A 26,383-nucleotide genomic window follows, 5' to 3' on the forward strand; every position below is an offset into this window, starting at 1 on the left:
CAAAGTGCAGGATAAGTCTTCTGATCGCAGCATAGTGCCTGCAAAGTCGAGTGTTAAAGTTGAAGAGATCAATGTTGTGTAGCCTGAGGATGTTGATGTTGATGATTATATCCTTGCGGCTTCTTCTAGTGCTTTGTAGATGACAGAGATACACTCTATGTATGCACAGTGTTGGCTCTTGGACTCAGGTGCGTCCTTTCATGTGACACCTTGTCGAGAGTGGTTTCATTCATACCGTACTGTTTCGGGTTCTGCACGCTTGGGTGATGACAGCTCTCTTGACATTGTGGGCATTGGTGATGTTAGGCTGCAGTTTCCTTTTGGTAGCAGTTTTGTTATGCAGGATGTACGTCATGTATCTGCTTTGACACGCAGTCTCATGTCAGTTGGACAGCTTGATGACACAGGTTATCATGTATCTTTTGGAGATTCTGCATGGAAGATCACTCGTGGAAGACTTGTGATTGCGAGAGGTGCCAAGGCTGGCAGTCTCTATCCCTTGATTGTATCCGCTTCTTCCCTTGATCGTGTTTTGTCTGTGGGTTCTATCCCACATGTATCTCTTTGGCATGCCCGTTTTTGTTTCATATATCTTTGAAGGGAATGAAAATGCTTTTTGGTTTGCAGTACTTACCGCCCCTTGATTATGCATGTTTTGATTCATGTGAGCATTGTCTTTATGGCAGGCAGACTAGGTCTACGCATAAGAAGTCTGGTAGGCCATGCATGAGTGAGCCCTTGGCATTGGTACATTTGGATGTCTGTGGGCCCATGCCTTGTCAGTCTATGGGTGGTGCAAAGTATTTTGTTACTTTCATAGATGATTTTTCACGGAAAGTTTGGGCTTATCCCATTAAGCTGAAATCCGATGTCTTGGCTATGTTTCAGAGATGGCTTGCATTGGTTGGAACCAGTCTGGGTATGGGCTAAAATGCCTAATAATAGATAATGGGGGTGAGTATGTCTCATGTGCTTTTGAGCAGTTATGTGATGAGCGGGGTATTAAGCGTCAGTTGACTGCCCCCTACACCCCCCCAGAATGGTTTGGCTGAGCGGATGAATAGAATCATCCAGGAGTGTGTACGCAGTATGCTTAGCCATGCAGGCCTACCACAGAGCTTTTGGGCTGAGGTAGTTAGTTCAGCTGTGCATGTCATAAACATATCACCTTCTAATGGTTTGGATTTCCAGGTTGCAGAGGAGATATGGAGTGGAAAACCTCCCTCTTATGCGCATCTCCATGTCTTTGGATGTGAGGCATTTTGCGATGTGCCCACCAGGGACAAGAGAAGTAAGCTGGATCCTAAGAGTGTCAAATGCATTTTCCTTGGTTATGGGGATGCAGGCAAGATGGGTTACCGTCTCTGGGATCCACAGGCGCGGAAAGTCATCCGCAGTCATGATGTAGTCTTCCATGAAGACAAGATGCATAGGCAGCCTGAGAGAGTTGTTGAGATCCGCATAGGGTCATATTTCAGGAGGAGCCGAGGTCCCGCATAGCCAGTTGGACAGCCTACAGCTGCAACAGATGATCATGGTCAGGGTGTTGGACATGCAATTGGGCAGGCCGCAGAGCCTGCCACGAGATGGTCTACCAAAGACAGGCGTCCACCTAATAGATTTCAACCCTTGATGCATTACATCTTGGTTACAAATGTAGGAGAGCCTTTCACCTATAATGAGGCTATGCGCAAGGGTGACAATCACTCCTAGGAGAGGACTATGTAGTCTGAGGTAGACTCCTTGCATAAGAATGAGACTTGGGATTTGGTTTCCTTGCCTGAGGGCAAGAAGGCTTTGCCATGCAAGTGTGTGTACAAGCTGAAAAGTACCCCTGGACACCCCAAGCCGGCATACAAGGCTAGACTGGTAGCAAAGGGTTTTAAGCAGGAGCATGGTGTGGACTTTGATGAGGTCTTTTCTCCTGTGGTTAAGATGACCACCCTGCACTTAGTCTTGGCTTTGGTTTCTTAGCTTGACTTGGATTTATGCCAGATGGATGTCAAGTCGGCTTTCTTACATGGGGACTTGCATGATGAGATTTATATGGAGCAGCCTAAGGGCTTTGCACAACCTCGTAGGGAGCACCTAGTGTGTAAATTGAAGAAAAGCCTTTATAGCTTGAAGCAGGTACCTAGGGAGTGGTATCATAAGTTTGATGCCTTTATGCAGTCATAGGGCTACAACATGAGTGTTATGGATCCATGTCTTTACACGAAGAAAGCCCGTGATGGTTCTTTATTGATTTTGGTACTCTATGTGGATGATATGTTTCTAGCAGGGAAAGCTCATGATGAGCTAGATGCTCTTAAGGTTCAGATCAAGAAGAGCTTTGAGATGAAAGATCTGGGACAGGCCTCTCACATACTTGGTATGTGTATTAGATGCGATAGGCATCAAGGACTCCTCTACTTGTCACAGAGGGAGTACATTCATAAAGTCCTTGAGCACTTCCGCATGCAGGACCTAAAGCCTACTGGCTGTCCATTGCCTTCTTATGTGAAGGTATCACAGGCTGATTGTCTGCAGACAGATCAACAGAGGACCGAGATGGACAAGATTCCCTATGCATCCGCAGTGGGCAGTATTATGTATGCCATGATAGCCACTTGTCCATATAGCCTTTGCAGTTGGTGTTGTGGCACGCTATATGGCTACACCTGGCAAGAAGCATTGGGTGCCATTCATGGCATCATGAGGTACTTGAAAGGCACTGCAGATATGTGCATATGCTATGGCAGCCAGGATACAGGAGTCGTGGTGTACACTGACTCTGATTATGTAGGATATGCAAATAGTAGGAAGTCCACTTTTGGCTATGTCTTCACCTATGCTGGAGGTGCTATTTCTTGGATGTCCAGGGTGCCGAAATTCACGGCCCTTTCTACTACAGAGGCCGAGTATGTTGCAGCCACTGAGGCTTGCAAGGAGGCCATTTGGTTGGGTCGTTTGGTTGTTGACCTTGGTATTGATGCTATCCCTACACTGCATTCGGATTCTATGAGTGCTATTCAGTTAGCCAAGAATCCGATGGTCTTCTATGCGAAGACGAAACACATTGAGGTGAGGTATCACTTCATACGTGGGGTCGTTGAGGACAAGTCTATTGACCTTGTCAAGATCTCGACCAGAATCCTGCAGATCTACTCAGGTAAAGCCTCTCTACAAAGCGCTTTGCCTTCCTCAGGAGGTTGATGGGAGTGAGATGAGATGACGTCTTTCCTCATCCTATTGTACATGTGTACGTGTTGTACTGTCTTTCTTATTTTTCTTTTCACTCCTCACTAGGGTACATTCTCCTTTAAGTGGGAGGCTGTTGGGGGTAAAGGCGCCTCTGCCTAGCCGCCCGTGTATTACTACACTGACAGTCACCGCCACTGCACACTGCAAGTGGCGGGTGCCCGTCACCATCACTTTATTCTTTATTCTTTTAGTGACAGTTTGAATAAAGGAAGGCCCGGTCACACATTGTGACTGTTGGAGTTCCCATTTCTTGTCTCTCTCTTTCTTCCTCTTGCTCTCCCGCCATAGCTCTCAAGCGCAAGCTTCGATCCTTCTCTCCTTTCACAACCATGCAGTAGTGCAAGATTGGGGCAACCCACATGTGGAAACTGCACGATTTAACATCACATTGGCCAAATGGAACAAAGGTTAGACCATTTGGTGTGTCGAAGGACTAGCCTATAAACATTGCAAGTTGTATTTTTGTTACACTTTCCTTGCACCTCTATAAATTTTCAATTTTTCTTCTGCCTTCTTTTGCACATTATTTGGTTGCACCTTCGCAGATGAGGTTAAGACTTTGAGAGGAAATGCTGAGAAGAAAGGGTAGATTAGGGATTAATAAGTGATTAAGGCTCATTAGAACCTTAGACATTGGGATGCTAATACTCTTCCGATGGTATAAATAGTGTATATATTGATGAAGTAAATAGTGAGATCAAATGAAGACTCATCAAAGGAGGTGAACCAAATATAGGGGCATATCCACATCTTTAAGAGAGGCGGATATGATTTAGGGATGCCCTATTGAGATCTATTAAATTCTTCACAGTATAAACCATTTCCAATAATTAAGAGACAAGGATAGATTGGGAATCATTAAGTATTTACCAAGAGGGACTCCTATCCAATGTATTTACCTCAATATAACCTACCCTTGAGAGGAAATATTGAGAAGGGTAGATTAGGTGATTAAGGCTCATTTGATTGAACCTTAGACATTGGGATGCTAACACTCTTTCAATGGTCTAAATAGTGTGTGTGTTGATGAAGTAAATAGTGAGATCAAATGAAGACTCATAAAAGGAGGTAAACTAAATCATGAGGGGTTCACTATACATATATATTCTATATCACGTGCTTCCAAGGCCTATCAAGCACCACTACTGCTCCTCCACCACCACCACCACCACCGCCACCACCATTGCCTTTGCCACTACCACCGCCACTACTTCCACCACCATGGCTCCTCACCCATGTTTCTCCCCCCATGTTAAGTATCTCAAGTACAAGTCTCTATCTCTCTCCCACCAATTATTATTTCTCTATTTTCCCTCCTCCATCTCTCTCTCTCTCTCTCTCTCTCTCTCTCTCTCTCTCTCTCTCTCTCTCTCTCTCTCTCTCTCTCTCTCTCTCTCTCTCTCTCTCTCTCTCTCTCTCTCTCTCTCTCTCTCTCTCTCTCTCTCTCTCTCTCTCTCTCTCTCTCTCTCTCTCTCTCTCTCTCTCTCTCTCTCTCTCTCTCTCTCTCTCTCTCTCTCTCAGTACCATGTAGCTCTTGGCATTCTCCTAGAAAAGTTTGTATAGCCCCCCTCTCCATTTACCCATACATGAATCTAATAGGCAAAGTCACCATTACATTTCTAGAATGGATTGGCAAGATAGTATCGCAAACATGCTATAAGATAAGGACATTATGAATTACCTATACAAAAGCCTCCATGCTGCCAACTTTGATTACTTCTGTGACTCTATATCTTCATCTGGCTTGAAATCATGGAAGACAATGCGAAACATTTACTTTTTATATTTTCTCTTTATCTTCTATGTATATTAGACGAAAAAATCATGTTCCACTTGAATGTTATAATTGTCCTCCCAACTCAAGAGCAGTCTCCTTCTGTTGTCTTGTAACATGGCCTAAAAGGTCTCTTGTCTCACCCAACTTTGAAAAGGTGTATTTACATTTGCTTAAATCAAAGTTGTGTTGTTTAATAATAATGCATCAAACTTATGATGCAGATAGTATAGACACATGAGAATAACCTACGTTCAGGCATGACCATCAATGTTCAAATTTTTCTATTAGAACTCCCCGTGGCCTTCAATATCCTTACACAATCTGCCTCATTTAGCCTTGAGGATGCCAATGTGTATACTCTCTCCTTCTTCAACACACCCCCAATCTTGGAGCCCCACTCCAAGCATGAGACATTTCTGCATTGATAAAAACATTGTTACTTTGGACCAATGTAGTTTGCATATATATCAATAGTTTTCATTAACACTATAGTATGCCTTGCTCCACTTGGTTCTAAACTCAAAGTTAGAGAGCTGTGTCCATATCTAATCAATTTGCTGCTAGCTTTCTCTACGCTTATACCCATACCTTTGCATCATTAGTTAGCTTGTCAAAAATAGTTGCGTGATTAGCCTACCCTAGTATCCTTGCTTCACAAGGTATGTATAACCCCCTTTTGTGCCACAGCATGTATACATTCTACATCAGGATCTCATGCACATTTATTCATCCACGTGACATTTAGTGCATAAAGGCAATCCAAGCATATGAGAAAATGGCCCACTACACATTTTTTGGAGGGGCAAAATTTTTTCCCTCAAAAGGGAGCATGGCACACACATGCACGTGTGCGTGCGCGCACACACACACACTCTCTCTCTCTCTCTCACTTGGGGGAATTTTTTGTGGGGGGAGAATTTCTTTCCCCCTTGAAACGGGCCAATGTCTTTCTCTCTCTCTCTCTCTCTCTCTCTCTCTCTCTCTCTCTCTCTCTCTCTCTCTCTCTCTCTCTCTCTCTCTCACCTGGCTGAATCAATCCACCCACTCGCTTGTCGCTTGTGGTCACCGCACGTTGGCACATTGGCACTCGCCCTCACACCTCTCTCTCTCTCTCTCTCTCTCTCTCTCTCTCTCTCTCTCTCTCTCTCTCTCTCTCTCTCTCTCTCTCTCTCTCTCACCTGGCTGAATCAATCCACCCACTCGCTTGTCGCTTGTGGTCACCGCACGTTGGCACATTGGCACTCGCCCTCACACCTCTCTCTCTCTCTCTCTCTCTCTCTCTCTCTCTCTCTCTCTCTCTCTCTCTCTCTCTCTCTCTCTCTCTCTCTCTCTCTCTCTCTCTCTCTCTCTCTCTCTCTCTCTAAATACTTGTATAAAAAAGCATTGCTCCCACTTTCTTTTTCTTGCTTTTTTAGAGGTTGATTAAATAAGTAAATAATTTACTTTTACTAACTAGTTTATTTATTAATTAGCTAATAAATAGTGTGTTAACTAATATCTATTAATAATAGTTAATTAGTTAATAATAGTTTATTAATCAATTTTTAATTCAATCATTAGTTTTTAAAGTAATTATTAATCAGATTATCAATCAATATTACTTAGTTTATCAATATCAATTACTTTATTGTAATTAATTAGTTAGTTAATCATGTAATTAATATTAATTATTTTAGCAATTAGTTTCGTTAAAGCTTATAAAATGATATCAACTATTTATTAATTTATAATTTAATTAATATTAATTAGTTTATTGAAATATTTTTATTTGAAAATTATTTTATTAATAAATTATTAATGAATATTATAATAACCAAATAATAAATATTAGTTATAATTAATCATTGAATATTATTTATTATTAATTAGTATATATCACTAAATATTCAATTATTTGTTAATCAATTATTTACTATAATTATTTAGTTTTTGATATCAATTAGTTTATACATCAATGTTAATTAATTAGTTTGTCAATTAGTTTATTATAATTATTGAGTTTATTAATTAGTCTACTAATTATTTTATTACTAGTAATATGCTTGTTAATTAGTTATTTAATTTATTAATTATTTAATTAATTAATATGAACTATCTAAATAATTACTTTATTATTATCAATCAAACTCCTCTTGATCTTCTTAAACTCCTCATTCGACCACTCGTCTCTCTTTGTTAATATGCTGAGGTATTGACCAATTCTGAGCCACTCTCCTGCATGTTTGTCTTTCAAAAACACTTTACAAAAGATACGTAACATCTAAAGTGTTTTCTATTTGCTATCCACTTCTGTTAGTGTGCTGTAGCAACTCTTTGCATTGCTAAATTCACTCTTACTGCACTTGTACTTGATAATCCACTTGTTGTATTTACTGCATTTAACGTTGTCCTTGCATTCATGAGAGCTATACCTGTAGTTACAATGGTTGCCAATTTAGTTTCACCAATCAAAACATCATTTTCAACTATAAGAAAGTCATCGTCTTCCATCCATCATCCCATCTTCATTCTCATAGTGTGCTTGAGATAATATGTCTGCCACTGGGTTATCTCTTCATTCAATATGCTAAAATTGAGGATTCAAAGATTTGATGTATGCAATCCACCGGAGCATAGCAATATCCAAGGTAGCACAACTAGTAATCATACCTAGTACCGGCAAACAATAAGTCTCAATGCCTACACGAGCACCCATAAAATACTCCTTATCACATTTAAGGGCTGTCACAATTCCCCATAATTCTCTTTTTACCTGTGGATACCTTCTCTACCGTTCGGTCAATACTTTACTACCAAATTGAATTGTATATCTTTTCCCTTCCTCATCATCTTGCCCAATTGCCCATCCAATCCTAATTGGGCTTGTATCAATAATAATAATGATAGGCTTCCCATGTGAATAATCAACCTTTCTCAATGTAGGAGCAAATTTCAAGAGCTGCTTCAATTTCTTCATTGCTTTCTGATGCTTCCTTTCCTAGTGAAACCTCTGACTTTTCCTCAAGAGCTAATACAGAGTATTAGTTACATGTGCAAAAAGTGAGGGATCTATATCAAATAGAACACACATGCACCCAAGAATCAAAACCTCTTCAACTCCAAAGACTGACTTTTGTCTAGAAAGAGTTAAATGCGCCTCTATTTTAGACATGTCAAAATCCTTTCACAATCAACAATATGGTCTACAACAAATTGTCTACACCCATGAGCATCCATCTCTTTATTCTTTTCATCCACTGCACACCCTTTGATTGGAACATCATCCAAGAAGGGCATTGTCAATTGTGGTATAAAATCCATGAGTACCCTATTCATAGCATTTGTCATGTGTGCCACTGAGTTCCTTGCACCTTGCGGGAGAGTATACATTCGTACTAACCCCAAGGGAGTCTTCATGGTTTTGATATCCTTGCTCTCAACTGCAAGTTGAAATTGATCATACCCTGAGTAAAGATCACCCAAAGAATAGATCATTCTGCCTACAAAAGCCTTTACAAATTCATCAACCACATGACCTACACCCACATTTCTTATGGTCATTTTATTGACCGGTTGCATGTCTTGAATAAATCTCAAAGCCCCATTCGTTTTGGACATAGTATACTAATGATTTGTGTATGGGGCTGAAGAGGGCTCCAAGATCTTCATACAAATCTTTTCATTTAGCAAATCCATTAGTTTTGGCAAGTAAGCTTTAGGCACTGGAATAGGCCTCAAGTTCCATGGTACATGTGACACACTAAATATTACCATAGGAGAGACAACATTTAGATCCACACAACCTATTTCACCTGGCTAAAATGTAAATGCTTTTCCTTGCCTAGCCAGCATCTGCATAAAATAGTCTCTTTCAACAAGCAAAAGAAACCCTTTTACACCAACTTTCAATTCCTGTAATATTTCATCTATAAAATAATGACCTATATCTTTAGGATCCGGTAAACTTGACTGCCTTGACACTTTCTCATACAGACTCTCACTATTTGGTGGAAGTGACAAAGCAATTGATTTCACCTTTTTGTCAACTGTCTTATGCTTTGTTTCCACAATTGCTTCATCCCATTGTAATCCTTCCTGCTACTGAGAAAACAATGCTATAATATCATACATGTCCAAAGAACATACTAACAACACTCTATTTTCAACCTCATTTACTGCATGTATAGTTGCTGAAATTTCAGCCATAGTGTCAATAATATTCAACCCATAAAAGAGGCATGAAATGCCTTTATTTTCAGCTATCAACCCCAATTCTCTCAGTTTCTATGTAGCCCGTTTCATAGATATGCATTCAAACTTTCCCATAGCTTCCATAGGCTTAAACCAACAATAACAGTTTGCTATAAACTGAGAATAACCACTTGTAAATACATGCTTTGTTCCATCAAGAGCCGAGTACATCCTCTAAACAACACTATTGTAGCCATGCATTAAAACAATGCTCAATGAAAATCCGGGTCTTTGAATTCCTTTGCATTTAGAGGCAAAGGAGACTCTCAAAGCGTATCTTGATTCCTAGGATGATTAACACAAACAGTAAGGAATTGAATAGCTTTCCTCCCATCCTTGCTTTTAAGTAGCGTAAGTAGAACTATCATCAAGCACCTTTGTTTCCATACGTACTCCTGTAATATAGGGCTATCCCAAAATAATTGCATATGATGAATTTTCTTGCACAAAGAAGTGCGGCTCTTCTTGTACATCACCAATTGCCACTTTTTACATTAGGACATGTAGTATAAAGCTCCCCTAAAGAATTATTTGCAGCCCTTATATGCCAACCATGATCAGTGCCCATAGGCCATGCACCATTCTCATACAATCCATGCTCAATGACATTAATCTCGAATCCATGGTATAGTAAAGCAACACAAGGAGCTTCACACTCCCCTATTTTCACTACCATTTCAATGGTAGCCCTTGCCCAATGATTTCTTATGTAATGAATCTGAGGAATAAATGTTGGAATCTCTTCCCCATATTGTTGCATCTGCCTTACTCCACCATGCATATTGCTACAAGACAATGTATTCTTTTCTGCATGCTATTTAGTGACTAGTAGCATCCTCCATAGATAAACCAGCATTTACATCATGCTTATATTCAACTTGAATGCCCCACAAACCAGTTTCCTCTTCAAATTGTAGTAATGCACTAGTGGTATCACCAAGAAACTGATGCTTCCTCTCAATTATGTCAATGATTTCAACATGAAATTCCCACTTGGAGATGCCAAGCACCTCTCCCAAGGTGAATTCCACCCGATTGTTTAACATCTGTTCTTCAAGAACCTTCTTAAGATTTGTGGCTATCTCAGTATCTGACTATAGCTTATATCCTAGCTACTTGCCCTTCTTTTTTCCCTCTTGTTTACTATCTAGTTTCTGCTCCTACCCAACCTCTTCCAAAACATGCTCGGGAGGTGGTTGATTTGCAGCATTAGGCAGACCCACACTTCTTCTTGTCACTCTCTTAGATGTCCATGTATTATATTCATCTCTCTTTTGTTTCTCTTCCACAAGTACATCCATGTTTTGCATCTTTGCTAAATATGCATACATAGAATATGCATTACTGGTGATTCCTATCTAGTTATGTTACGAATGCCTTGCCCTTCATGAGACATTTCAATATCAGTATCTTTTCTCTTTTCAACTGCATGCAAAGTATGTGTCGATATTGTAGCCTTCAGACCAACCATTACTTGGCCAAGCATTCTATCCAACTGTAGACCAAAAGTAGAAGCATGTACAACCACATAAGCATTTCAGATAGCCAAGTCTTCAAACAACTTTTACATACCTCACTTTCCAAAATTCAAAGCAAGAGGCAATCCCGTTTCTTGTGCATGGATCTTGCCATCTTTCCAAAAGATGAGCTATCCTACCAAGACCTTCTGATAAGTAATACAATCCTTCCTTTCATGCTGCAAACTATCACACCAAATACATCTTTTTCCTCATTTAGGGACTACCGCCTGTCCCCTTTCCTCTTGTCCTTTCTCATCCAATTTAGCGATCTTCAAATTGAAGATCCCTCATGCCTTTAGCCAATTCATCTAATACATCTTTTGTAATAGTGGAAATAGTAGGTGTATCCACTATAAGATTAGCCACAGAAGTGGGTGGTTTAATGGATATATCAACTATTTTTCCTGTAACAGTGGGCAAGCTAGATACATGCAATCTTTCTCTTCTTCTATGCTTTTTCACCAATGCAGTAATAGCTTCCTTAACATGCCTTCACTCTATTTTAAGCCTTGTCTCTGTAGTTTGATCATCTAACAAATCATCAAGTTTCTCTTGAAGCTCAAGATCTGCTGCTTATAGAAACAATTCAATTTTCTAACTTGTAAGAGCTTGTTGTTCTACAATATTTAACTGCTCAAAGTGACTTTCAAATTCTCTTAATAACTCTGTAGCCACAAGATCCTTATTGGATTGTAGAACCCACTCTTAGAAAGTCTTGTGAGTAATCAAACATGTGTCTACAATGTAAAATTCTTCCATGAGTGTCTTGTTGCAAGCTACCCAATCAACATCTTGCATGTACAATTCAGTAACTCGGGCTTTCAATTCATGTACAATGACTTGTACAATATATTGGCTCCATGAAGTTGAGACATCCCAAAGAAATCCATCTTTTGAGCATAGGTATGAAAATATGCATACATTCTTGCCATTAAACAACTTCATCTCATGCTCTATTGCTTGCAGGGCATTCATCACAATAATTTTGTTTGAGCAAAAACTTGCATCATGTGTTGTTGTTGTTGTACCTACATAAGTGTGTTCATATTTTACACTAACTGCTATAAAACATCACTCGAATCTGTGCTTAAAGGTTCTTCCCTCTTGCCTTTCCTTTGGATGATGACCTTTCACATCGGGTTCACCAATTTTGGAGGAATTTTAGTCAAAAGGTCGTATCCACTGGGGATTAGAGAGAGAAGGAGGTGGAGAATAGAAGATAGAAGAGAAGAAAAAGAATAGATAAAAGTGACACAAGAGAAAGACAAAGCTCAATGATTCAAAGCACTATGTATTGATACAACCTGAGAAGATAAACAAAATTCTTGTTTGGGACTATTCAGAAGCAATCTCCAAGCTAGCTTTTTCTCTGTTGCTCCTTAGATGGCAAATGTGATGGTTCTGTTGGCTTCAAAAGGGGGGTAAAATCCTATGATAGGACACTTGGTCAAAATTCTCCCAAATTGCTCCTTCTTCTTCTTATTTAGAATGTTGTTTGTTGCTTGTAAACTGCAATCACGTCTTGTGAAATAGGAAGCCCCTCTTTTTGCATGAGATCTCCCCAAACTGACTGAAAAGCAACTTACTTTTTGCATGTCACCCTATTCTAGAAGTTTTCTATATCTTTTTTGGATATTCATAAGAAATAATATCCAAAATATCAAAAATAGGCTAAACTTGTCTAAAAATCTTGTATCTTTGAACCATCCATACTATGGACACTAACACTAATGACTAATATGACACTAACTCTCTAGATTAATAAGAAAACCAGATGATGATACACTCTAGAGTTTTTCACACTGTATTCACATAGCGACACGACAACATACTCCCATAATAAAGTTACACTAGCTTCCAGAAACAACACCTAAAGCTATGGACCAAACACTCGAATGGGCATCAAAACATAGACCACAGCTTTGAACTCATAGTTTCCAGGCCTCACACTCCAGGCCTAAATGGTGGATTTGGTGCTCCTATAGTTCACAAGTGACTAGGCAGCACTAGATTCCAAAAGCCCTATTGCAAGCCCAAGGCTACTATGAAGGTAACACCTTGATGTGGTTGCCTAAACTCTCACGTGCCATGTATGATCCTCAATCTCATGCCCCAAAAAACAAAGGCCAAAAATGTCAACCAAAATAGGGGAGGAGAAAGACCAAAAGGAAGGGTGCTCAATCCATGAGTGCTCCAATGGTCTGTCAACCCAAAGCTCAACCAAGAGTCCATGGGCAACCCTCATGAATGAGGTCCTACCTAATGAATCTAAGATGATGACCTCTGCTTGCAAAACCCGACGATAAAGCATCAATCAAACTCCAAACTTATCAAACCAATCTTACCACACCCACTGAGAACCCCAAAGTGAAAGTACCACGCATCAACTTGTCCAATCCAACTAAACAACTAAACACAAGCCACCAACAGTAGTAGCCACAGTAGGCCTTCTTCATCAACCTGTGCACTTGGCTCGATCTCCTTTTCTTCCACCATTGTGATATTGTCACTCTTGAACAAACCTACATCAAAACCTTGGACAAGTTGATTCTCAACATCTTCTTGGAACATCTCCTCCTTCTCTTCGACCTCCTTATCCATACTTGCAATATCCTCTAGCTTTCTCTGTTGGTCTATATTTGGAGAAGAATTTTCCATGTATTGAATATACACAATAAATCCAACGTCCTTGTGGATCAGAAGGCATTGGTGTTGATACCTATGGAAAGGGAAACATGTTTCTTTCTTTCTGAATTCCTCATCAATGAGGTTGAACCTGCCTAGCAAAGTTGACCTGGATGTACTGGTGGCTCCCATGACATCACTATAATGAACAAATCCATTGACTTCCAAACCTTGCACATGTCTATCATAAAAACATCTGTACTCCTTAAGTTTATCTTCAAGATCCTCCAATAACTCCTTCAAATCAAAAGAAACATTGAAAATTTCCCTGATGTAGCCAAACTTGAAAGAATTTCCAGTGGTGTGTAAGAAATCAAAGAGCCTATCATCAGATGTCTCAATTATCTCCTCCTCATCCATTCCTTCCAGAGATAGCTTCCTCTTTGTCATCTTGACAGGAAAAGATTTATCCCTGAAAACAAAGCAGAATAGAACCAATATCCAATCAAACAAGATGCAACCATGGAAAGAGGCCCCAAAATTGCATTTTTCAAGACAAAAAAATCAAAAAATGAGAAATTTTTTTAGTTGACCGGTGAAACTCAAAAATTAAAGTGTCCAAGGCAAATTCTTGTGAAGAAATTGTGTTTCACCGGACACTACCTTGAAGACGAAAATTTTTTCAATATCTCACCGGTGAAACACGATACTTAGCAAAATATCACTAACATGGACATTATTTCGCGTTTCACTGGTCAAAAGATGCAAATCAAGAAGAAAAACATGAACTATAAATTAATTCTATAGAAACACTGAAATTTATGATAAAATCCTTTCAGAAAAAGCTATGCTGCTTTTAAAAGATACAAAGCACATAACATCCGTAATTATTCAAGTGTTATTAAAAATTCTTTCTATATTAATCTAATTTATTTTGTTAAAATACTTGTAATAAAAAAAATTTGTTACCTATCAAAGATTGTTGAACTGCTCTCCACACAGGAAGCAAGGACCTAGAAGGGAAGTCGAGACGAAATTTCGGCAGAAAAGAAGACAATGTCGGAGAAATGACTTTGAAATGCTTTTATATTGACCGTTAAGCATGTGGTGATAGTTCCGACGAAAAAGTTTGTGTAATAATGGAAAAATACATGCACACATGTCTCACTTAACACACCGTATCAAACTCCTCAGAAGACATGCGCACTATCTTTTTTCGAAAATACGTCACACGTGTGTTACATAACACTTTTTCAAGTTTTAAAAAAATTCTGGTAAGTGAGAATACATCACACGTGTGTTATTAACACTTTGCCAAGAACGTTGAGTCCATACAAATTCACCGCATTCGCCTTTCACCGCATTTCCAGCAAAGCAGAAAACATTGCTACTCCGCCTTTACCTTTGGTGTTCCTTCCAATCTCCAAGCATTTCACTGCTTCCCCAACAAAGGAAACCTTCGAGCATATTCTAGTCATTAGGCTGAGATTGTGAAGAACAAGCTAAAAAGAAGGTATGGTTTCTGCTCTTGCTTTTCAATAACAGGCTCCATTCAATGCATTCTTTTGATACTTTTCCTTAATCCTTTATGTTATTATGAGCTTATCAGCACTACAAAAGAATTTTTTCCACAGTGGGAGCACTCCTTAATGTTGTGGAGATTTAAGGAAATCTTCAAACTTCTTCCCTAGATCTGTGGATATTTTATGTAATTTTAAAAGCTTTCCTTAGATCAAAGCTCTTTTTTCTTGGTTTTGTCGATTTCTATGCTATTCATGAGTTGTCTGGTGAAACACGAAAATAACATGCTTCAAGGAGGCCTCCTGTCTTAAATTCGCGTTTCACTGGACACAATGGACAACAAGTCCGGTGAAATGCGAAAAGAAGCAGCTGCAAGGAGGCGCCTTGCTTGACACTCGCGTTTCACTAGACAGGCTCGAGAAAATTTCAGCTGAAACGCGAAAATGACATGCATCATGGATACCTCTTGTCTGGGACTCGCGTTTCGTTGGACATGCTGGAGAAGAAGTAACATGTCTTTTTTTGGCAGATGGCTAGGACTAAAGCAACAGCAAGAAAGGAGAAGATTGATCCTAGGGATTTAGCATCAAAGATTCATGAGTCTTCAAAGCCTCAGAAGCTCTCTAGAAAGTCAAAGCCAAAGAGAAAGTTTTCTCAAAATGTCGAGTGCCTAAGGGAGATTAGGAAGGCAGTAAAGGCTCTTGACAATGCAATTCCAAAGTTGTCTTTTCAGAGGCTTGTCAGGGAAATTTGTGACAGATATAGTTTGGATAGTTTCAGATGGACAAGAACAGCTCTTAATTGTATACAAGAAGCCACAGAGGATTTTTTAGTTGAGTTTTTTCAAGATGCCTATATTTGTGCTGCTCATGCTCATAGGCTCACACTCATGGACAAGGACATGGTAATTCTTAGGAGGCTAAGATATAGCTTTTCAAAGGTCCTTGAGCCAATTCCCCTCATTGATATGAAGACATTTAATATCCTTAAGGTGCCCCTAGCTAGGAGAAAGAAAGATGATTCTGGTCTCAGGGTTGAGGATGTCACCCATGAGAAGGATACAAGGCAACATGAAAAAGAGGAGAAAGCTAAAGAGGAACATGCAAATAAATGGAGAGAGTATAGGAGGCAAAGGGTTGAAGAAAGGGAAACAGAGCAACTAGAGTCCTTTGAAAATGAGCTAGCCACCCTTCTTGAAGCAGCTAATCCAAAAGGATTCAGTGTGTTTTGTTTTTTACCTGGTGACTTAGGCAAAAGAACTGAGGTTAACTCCTTTGATGCTGCATGTGTTCATATTCTTAAGGATAAAAGAAGAGAAGTAAATGACAGTATTATTCTTGTTGGCCTAAGGTGTATCCATCCATAATTACTTATACTTTTTGATATTTTTTTAACAATAAGATTTTTCTTGTTTATACTCACTATTTCTATGCCTTTTCTAGGTGTATAATGCATGAGTTTCCTTTGGATATACAACAAAAAATTGAGGTTCTTGATCCATCTATCTCATTCTTTATGAGGAACGAGCTTGATACAAGTTTTATTGAGCACTGGCTCAATCTGATTGACTTCGATACTTTGGAGCTCCTTATAATTCCATATAATGAAAAGTAAGTGATTCAATATTCTATTAGAGTTTTTGAGATTTTATTCTACTAATTTGTTGAGATATGATTGCTTTTAGTTTTCATTGGAGCTTGATTGCAATAGACCTTCTGGATAAGCAATGTTTTTTAATCAACTCTATGAAAGGAAGCCATGGAAATGCTAAATTGTAAGTTATATTATCCAAGGGCTCCTTGATATTTCAATTCTTTTTTTTGTAAGTACTCTAAATTTCAACATATTTTATATATAGAGGTGCCAAAAGATTAATTAAAGAGCTAGAGAAAAGACCCTCTATGCTGTCTGATTTGCTTGCAACAATGCAATATAGACAAGTTGCGGTAAGTTATTCATTAAAATAATTGAAACATGAGTTTATTCTATGAACTACCATCCGTCCTCTTTATAGTTTTACTTTGTGTTGGTGGTTGCAGTGTCCCCATCAGGATGATAGCCATTCTTGTACTGGAGGGTGATTGGAAATGCTAGAAGAATGGTTAACTTTGTTTATCTTAATGATGATAAACATGTAAAGGTAATATGAAAGATGCTAAACTTTAAGATAGATATTAATTGCAAATAGTCCATTGATGATAAAAATATAGTCTATTGTAAGAACAATAATGAACTAAAACTCTTTTTTCTATAAATGTGTGACAGTTTTCAAAGGATTGCTATACATCTGAGCATGTTTGGTACGTCAGAGCAAAGCTCTTGAAGTATATAATGGTCAATTGTATACAACCAACAAAGCCACAGCTTCAACACCTTCTATACCCAAGACATCAAAGAAAGGCAAAAGGACTCCTAGAAAGGATAGTTCTCCAAAAAAGAAATAGCTTTGCCATATTGCCTTGTAAGCCTTCATATATAGAAATTTGCCCTTCAGCCCTTGTATATCTCATAGAGATGGCAGATAGACATCTGCTACAAAATTTGTACATATATTTTATATTGATAGTAAAGATATCTTTTCTTGAATGTCCTTGCAGTGTATATTATTTTCTCTCCTTTTCGATATCTGCAAAAAATAAATTACAAATGTTTGTTAGTTAGAAAGTGAGATCTTGATATACATCTAAGTAGATATAATATGATGTGAAAACTTACTCGTTTCTTGTCAAGTTGGAATACAAAGGAGCATGGTAGTTCAATGTCTTCATTTTGTAAATCCATCCTCACTTGATGTAGCGTACATGATTTTCTGATCTTTAAGATTGCAATAATATCCTCGTTGAACCAAATATCAAGATCCACTATAGAATCTTTGCTAAAATCATTAAGATTCTGGTCTAAAGCAACTAGACTACTACCAACAAAATGCCATCGACTATAGTAAAAGCTAAGGATAAAATTTTGAGTAGCAATCATATATTTGCAAGCTATAGAGTCTTAATCTATCTTACATATAATTTTTCCTTTTGTCCTTATATCACATCCTTCATCAACAAATTGTATGATATGATCATATGTTAGTCTCTTCACTGAAAGCATGGTTTTTGTTATTCTTATCTCCATATTAGAGAAGAAATCAATAAATATATTAATAGGCATAAATAAAGTAACTTTGCTTAGCCTACTTGAGATATTAGATTTTAGTGCTTTCTGGATCTCAGAAAATATCTTACATCTATAGCCCTCACTAGTAGCTAGACTTGGCAAAACCCACTCAAAGCTTGAAAACTCTGGCAAAGAAATGAGTTTTATTGATCCCCATTGGCAACGCCGCATAGGAATAACCTAAGAATGGTCATAAAAGAATATTCCATTCTCTGCAAGCTCTGTCTTCTTTCTGCCTCTATTTCTTCTCCAATTGAACCATGTATAACATCAATAACATCAATAATAGATTCCACTGGTTGCCATTCCTCAAGATTAGAGGGATAGACATCTACAAGACAAACAAATATTATAATGGAAAAACCTAAACCATGTTTAAGAAAGGAAAAACTTTAAGAATCAAATTCTTACAATTTTGTCTATGCATTGGAAGCTTTGAAGATCCAGGTTTCAAACACAGCTCTCTATGCATGAACACATGTTGCACTAGTACCTCTTTGATGCTATTCTTATTTGCTTCAAGCTTAAAATCTCGGATTTTGCCCTTCCAAGCAGAGATAAACGAGCTCTCATGTCTTTGCCTTTTTCCACATTTTGCTTGTTGCATGGTGATCCAACTACCTTTGCTAATGATAGTAGGAATCCATCTTCCATCAGTTTGGAATGAGTTAAACACTGATATGGATGTGATTTGGGAGCTTGGACGCCTTGTTGAAGGTCGAATTTCTGTATCCATGGTAGAAGAGAGAGATACATGCACAGAGAGAGAGAGAGATAGAGAGAGGACAAGGCTACCATAACGGAGGGAAAAACAATAGAGAAATAAAAGAAAGGAGGGAAAAAACTGAGCGCCATGCTTTTCACCAATTTGAATTTCGATTACATATAATTAATCTAGAAACATCATTAGATAAAAGTAGCCGAGACTTTATGCCATTAATGCAAAAGATGTCATAATCACGAATATAAGAGACTAAAAATACATAATAAAAATACAAATTCGTAATATTATTATATTTATATATTTTTGTAAAATGATTTTTTAATTTTTTTAAATAGAAGTTCCGTTACAGAGGCTTTGCTCTTATTGGTCTAGAGCACTCTCTCCCCACATCCTAAAAGGCATTTTCGAGACCTCAAAACTCCCCTAATGATAGTGCAGCAAGCCCAAGTCTATTTGGTTGATCATATCTTCATAGTCACCTGTAATAAGAAGGTCGTCCACATATAGGACAATCACTATAGACTTTTTACCATCCCTGTAAACATACAAGTTAGCATCTGAGGCACATCTTTTGAAGTTTAGGTTTAAAAAGAACTTATCTACCCACTGGTACCATGCTCTAGGGGGCTTCTTTCAGCCCATACAATGCCTTCTTCAGCTTACACACTTTGGTCTCTGAATGAGGAGCCTCAAACCCTGGTGGCTGAGCCATGTACACCTCCTCCTTGAGGTCACAATTTAAGAACGCTAACTTAACATCCATTTGGTACACCGGCCACTTCTAGCTACTGCAAGTACCATGCGAATAGTAGTCATTCTGGCAGTTGGGGCAATGACTCTTGAAAATCAAACCCTTCAACTTGTGAAAATCCTTAGGGAACCAGTCTAGCTTTGTACTTTTCTAAGGTACCATCAATATTGTACTTTACCTTCCAGATCCACTTGGTGCCAATAACCTTCCGCTTTGCTGGTCGATCCACTAGCTCCCAAGTGTCATTCTTCATTATGCTCTCATACTCCACTTGCATAGGAGCCTTTCATGATGGATCTACAAGTGCTTCTTCTAAGTCAGTTGGCTCCTTTACTTCTCTCGTAATCTCAACCATCAAGGCCATATTGACTATGTGAGCAGAAGCCCTCCTTTGCTCATCTATTCTCTGAGACCTCCTTGGTCCGTCTGCCTTCTCCTCAATAGATGCAGGCATAGGATTATTGTGGTCATAGAGCTGCTTCACCCAGCGCGGCAATGGCTTTTCCGGTGGGGTGATGTCAGGTTGGTGAATTTTTTCCTCATCATCTAAAGATGATGCTTCCTCCTCCTTAAGGATAGGGACAGCTCTCGGGACAAGTTCATAGTGGACTACTTCTTCACTTGATGACAAAGTGGAAGAACTTGCCTTCTCCTCCTCCACTGTATGCGGCTCCTCCTTGAACACCACATGATCTTCTTTGCCCCTTGGTCATATAATTTGTAAGCCTTCTGCTCATCACTATAACCTAAGAAGATAATTTTTCTGCTATTTGGTTTTAACTTATTTCTCTTCTCATCTGGAACATGTGCATAACATTCACATCCAAAAATTTTGAAATGTGAGACTGATGGTTTCTTACCAGTGTAAGCCTCATGAGGTGTTTTTCCCTTGAGAGCCTTTGTGTAGCTCCGATTTAGAATGTAGACTGCAGTATTAACAACTTCAGCCCAAAAATGGTTAGGCAATCCCTTGCCCTTTAGCATGCATCTTGCCATCTCCACAATGGTGCGATTCCTGCATTCCACAACACCGTTCTGCTGAGGTGTGTGAGGCATCGTCAATTGACGCTTGATCCCTTTGCTCTTGCAAAAGTCTTCAAACTCCTTTGAGTTGAGCTCACCACCACCATCTCTTCTAAATTTCTTCACACTTTTCCATGTTTCATTCTCAACAAGTTTTAGCCATTCTTTAAACTTACCAAAAGCTTAAGCCTTATCACGAAGGAAGTACACCAGCATCTTCCTACTGTAGTCGTCAGCAATCAACATAAAATAAGAAGATCTCCCCAAGGCCTGTGTAGGCATCTTACCACACAAGTCAGCATGCACCAACTCTAGAGGAGCATGTGCTCTATTCTTGCTTTCTTGCGGAAATGCCTTTCTCTGTTGCTTGCCCATCATACAAGCTTCACATGGTTCCTTCAATTCAGTTATTGTAGGTAGGTGAGCAGCCATACCTTGCTTTTTCATCTCCTTCAACACTGCAAATCCGATGCGTCCAAACCTTTCATGCCAAAGCTTACTTGTGCCCACTCCAACAGTGGTTGTAAGAGCACTTAGCTCATACAGGTTGTTCCTTCTTTCTCCTTTGCCAACAATTGTGCCAGCAGCACTATCAAGAATTTCTGCACCTGTCTTCTTGAACCTCACTTCATGACCAAGATTAGTTATGGCAGCAAACAACTGATAATAGATTTCTTCTAATTTCGGGAACATACAACACATTTGAAAGCTTTTTGACTTCACCATTTGCAGCAACAAAAGAAATAGTACATGTGCCCGCAGCAGGGCATTTAGCATCATTTTCAACCGTCATAATGATGGATTCTTGTAGAGGCTGCATAGAACTATATAGACATTTCTTGTTTGTCATGTGACGGGAGGCCCCACTATCCAACACCCATGAGTCAGTGGTAGATTCTTCTTGTGCCAAGGAGCACACTTCATCAATGGTCACCATGAATAATCCCAACTCTGCTTCAACCGTATTGGCTGTCTCTTTCCCTTTACTTTTAAGGGCACCATTCTTTTCATCTGCCTTCTTGACACGACAATCTGCAATTGCATGTCCTTTCTTCTTGCAATAGAAGCAGTCTCCTTGAAACTTCTTCTTGCGGCCCTTCTTCTTTTTTTCACCATCATTTTTGGTGGAGGAACCACCTTTGCCTTTTGCATTGACAGAGAATGCAGCATCTCCATTGTTGCTTCCTTCTCGGGCTTTCAGCCTCAACTCCTCCTCCATCAATAATGCACAAAACTCCTCAAAAGTCAAAGCTTGAGGTCTCACCTGAGTATTAAGGGCAGTTACTAGTTCATCAAACTTTTGTGGACAAATCTAAAGACACCTCCGAGCTAGCTCTTCGCTAGTACTCCTCAAAAGTCAAAGCTTGAGGTCTCACCTAAGTATTAAGGGAAGTTACTAGTCCATCAAACTTTTGTGGACAAATCCAAAGACACCTCCGAGCTAGCTCTTCGCTAGTCTTTTGTATCCCAGCACCAGCCATCTGGTCGCGCAGATTCTTAATCCAAGTGATGAATGCTTCAACCGTCTCTCCTTCAGCAAACTTCTCCATTGCTAGTTGATTCTCCAAGTTTTGAATCCTTGTTTGGTTTTGTCTTTCATACTGACTCCTTAGTACATTCCAAGCCTCCGATGCTTTGGTTGTATGCTGAATCAAAGTCAGAACACTATCAGAACAGCTTGTAACTAAGGCACACAATGCATCTGCATTCCTTCGTTTCCAAGCTCGTAGAAGATCTGCATTCGAAGGAATCATCACACTAGAATTTGATGGGTTGGGGGTAGGCTGTGGTTCTACGTCAGTCCCCAGCACAGTCTCCAAAAGCTCATAAGAATCAAGGATAGTTGTAATTGTGAACTTCCACAAGGTGCAGTTTGTACCATCTAACTTGCCTTCGCTGAAGGTTGGTGGACGAATCCTCAGTGTTTGAATAGTCGGTACAGCAGCACCACCTCCTGCACTGCTTCTTGATGCGCCAAAACCGCTTCCAGAAGTCGACATAGTTTCTCTTTGTTGTTAAAGCCTTTGCCTCTTGCACACTCTCCGATATCTAGAGCCCCCTGGGCTCTGATACCATGAAAAAAAAAATTACATGGCGCAATGAACAGAATCTGAGAAAGAGATAAAGAGTACACAACAGATAAGAGGAGAATCAGTAAATTCTTTAGCTCCAAACAACTAATACAAAGATGGCTCTATCCACCCGTGTGTTTCCACAGTGTGAAGCTTAGATGGCGATACAGACAGAAGATAGGTAAAGAGCTTAAGGCTAGGTGGAACAACAACTCTGACTGGGTGAAAGATGAATAATGGATGGCTGTGAAGGGGTTTAGCTTTTAGAGCCCACAAAGGCCGTTAGGTCGGCCTGACCGACCTACCATATGAGCCTCCACTAGTCGGCCAGGGAATCCGGGGGCCGCTTCCGTAGCCCCCGAACCCCAAAATAGGGGCCCCTTTTAACTCCCTTACCCCGCAACTCGATGCAATGCACCTCGAGTTGCTACCAACTTAACCACTCTGTCTAACCCAAAGATTAGACCCACAACGGTCACCTTTTTGCCATCCGGTCACATAGAACTCATCTGATATACAAGTCAAGATGGGCTCACATTTGGCTTCTCCTCATAATGGGGGCCTTACAACTTTGAGCACCATGGATCATTGGTGGCAGCTAATGAGGGTGGGGCATTTATCATATCTAACATGTATCTCAGTCTGACCCACTGATTCTTTGACAGTTCTCGATGTCCCTTGCATATTCACTCCGTGCTAGTTGAAGCTATTCTTGTGGTAGTTACATTTTGTCTTATATCAATGATTGCCCCTCTTTGGCATTTATTTCTTACTGATGTACTTCATTTTCAACATGATGTAATTGCAATTATTACACCATTTATGTAAGCAACCACCTCCATTTGACAATTCTTCTCATTGAGTTTGTGGACAGTTCATTAATTGGTCAGCACCCCTTATTTTTCACTTGACCTCGCAATGCTTTTGGGGATGATTTGCAAGTTATTATAGCAACATGTTATGCCCTTGTATGCATTTACTTGGTCTCAGTATGGCTAGTGGTTCTAATGATAGCGCTATCTTTAATATCAACAAGTTGGATGGCACCAACTATAGCTATTGGAAGTCCCAAATATGGCAAATCCTAATGCAAAAAATGTAGGTTAAGCCTTTGAAACATAAGGGTGTCAAGCCGAACATATTGAAACAAAGGATTGGGCTAAATTAGATGAGCTATGTAAGTCCACCATAATATTGTCCCTCTCTAAGCAAGTGTTTTATAATGTTGTCTATGATGGGCAGTCCACACGAGACTTGTGGGAAAAGATTTGCAATGTCTATGACAAGCAAAGCCCCACTTCTCAGATGTATCATTAGGGCCAAAAACGCTTCAAAAAATGCACTTTTGTTAATCACGAGATTAAGAAAAGGGCCAAAGAGAATTTGCCACGTGTGCAAGAATATGGTATTCTTGTCTCCTCCTTTTTGGAGATAGTAGAGTGGACTCCGTGGTTCTCTTCTCTCTTTTAGCCAAAATCTCCAAACTCTGACATGTTTTGATGGTCCCGAAGTCCTTATTTAATTATAAAATCTGACAAAACCGGTTATGATAACGATGTTGTGAAGTTAATACTAACTTTTTTGAAAGTCGGGAGCTTTTGGCGCCCCGACTATATTTTCATTAGTCTTTTCACTATTTCTTCTTTGTTCATTCGTCTTTCTCGGTGAGCTTCTTTCTTTGCTCATTTTCCTTTCTCAAGGAGCGCTTTTCTTTGCAATTTCAATCTAAGTATGGCATCCAAAAGGCGCCCGTCTCGTCTACTAAACTCCTGCACTGTCTATGGCCAAGGAGTAGACGGAAAATGGGAGCCCAAAACCTTTTGCATAAACGATTGGGTGACCATGTTGCCCTCTTGCAAAGTCTCTCACAAGGTCAAAAGAAGAAAAAGAGAGGATATAAAACATCACTGGAAAGGGCATATCATTGCTTTCAAAATTACGCATAAAGGGTGGTTAGTTAAAGTGCAACATGTTTACATGGCCAAGGATATGCACTTATCTCCTAATGAACATGTTTGCCAGCAAACACATTGTAAGTCTTAAGTTGATGACATATTTGATTTTTTTTTAAATTTAAGCAAGTATTAATTTTGAATTCGTCGTTGTAGATATATTTCCATCAACAAGTATTGAATGGCAACCTATGGAGAGTTTGAGTGGAACTTTGAATGTGATTCATAAGGCATTTGCGGACATTATATATGCTGATGAGACCGTCAATTCTTTCAGTGAGAGAAGAATTTTTATATATTATGCACAATATGTGGTTCCATCTAAAGAGGGTACATATGGACATATCGAGGATTTGCCATTGCCAATTCTCTCCTCTCTTATTTGGGAGGTTCCTAATAAGGCAACCATGCATAGTTTTAAATTCAAAATATATCAAGATATTCAAAAGTCCATGACAGCTGGAAGGATCTCAAGAAGAATACGCTTGTCATGATTTATCCCCTTACATATCTTTGTGGGTTGCTTCAAAATAGCAAACTTACAGAGAGCAAAAGTATCTTGGCTCAGTAGAAATTTTGCAAGCGTAGAACTCGATAACATTATAGGGAAGCTTTGGAAATCTAGAGATGTTGACCATAAGGGCGACACCATGAGGTGTATTGTATGCCCCCAATCCTTGTCTCTGTGTTATAATATAGCACGACAAACTCTTGCTTTAGGTTTTGATTATAGGAGATACAAACTTAAACTAGGCATGTGGATTCCCTTGGATTCAGATAAGATTGCATGCCCTTCAATCTTAAGGTGCAAGTTATAGAAAAGGAAATAAATATCACTTCCAATTGGAATCTTAAAGATGTAAGGGATACCTTGGAGATGCTAGACTGTACATCCCCAGAATATAAGTTCAAAGTAAACGGTAAAGTAGTAGGGAAAAGAGCTGAACGTTTTTTCTCTTGTATGAGTTACTTGCCTCCTTCAATTGTAAGCTTCGAGCCATAAAATTGAAAACATTACATTGGACAAAAAGCTTTTCATTGAATGAAGAGTTACAAAATTGAAGTGTAGATATACAAAGATCTTGCCATTTGTATCTATTTGTCTTCTTTCATCATTGTAACTTCTTCGTCACTTTTTGAAACGATAGATCTTGCTGTTGCAGTGAAATTTTTTTTTGTTGGTTGAAGAATTTAACTTGGACAGGGGCCCTCTTCTCTTGAGGGGTTAGATGAGAAGATGGATGAGAAAGTGTTGGCATTTCTGTCTTCGTGGAGCTTGCCTTACTTGTCTTTCCAGATGACTTGCCTTTTGCCTTACTCTTAGTTAAGGAATTATGTGGAGGAGAGTCGGGGTCCACTGGCGTGATTGCCCTATCCAAAATTAACTCAATACATCTCTCTCTTATCCACCATGTGTATGAATTGGGGTAATCTTTGCACTGCAAGGAAAATTGTAATAAGTTGTAAGGTGAGTGATAGTTCGTACTTGTAGGGAGTAAAAACAAAGAAATTGATAATAATGTTGTTGCTCAAAATCTAATAACGTTGCTCAAAACAGAATGTGAAAGATACTTACATTAACCCCATCTATCTTGAGAATCTTTGAATCTATTGTCCTACAAACATTTGAAATTACTCTCCATCCACAAGAATACGCATCATTTTGTAAGGATACTTCTTGTAAGAGAAAACTATATGGTTTTTGAGGATCAGCAATATCCTCATATGTAGTATCCAAAAAGGTTACCACCAACCTCCCAGGACCGTCAATGGAAACATG

The sequence above is a fragment of the Lygodium microphyllum genome, chromosome 17 (genome assembly GCF_053477565.2).
Source record: "Lygodium microphyllum isolate KBCC chromosome 17, Lygodium_microphyllum_v1.1.10, whole genome shotgun sequence".
Lineage (NCBI taxonomy): Eukaryota > Viridiplantae > Streptophyta > Polypodiopsida > Schizaeales > Lygodiaceae > Lygodium > Lygodium microphyllum.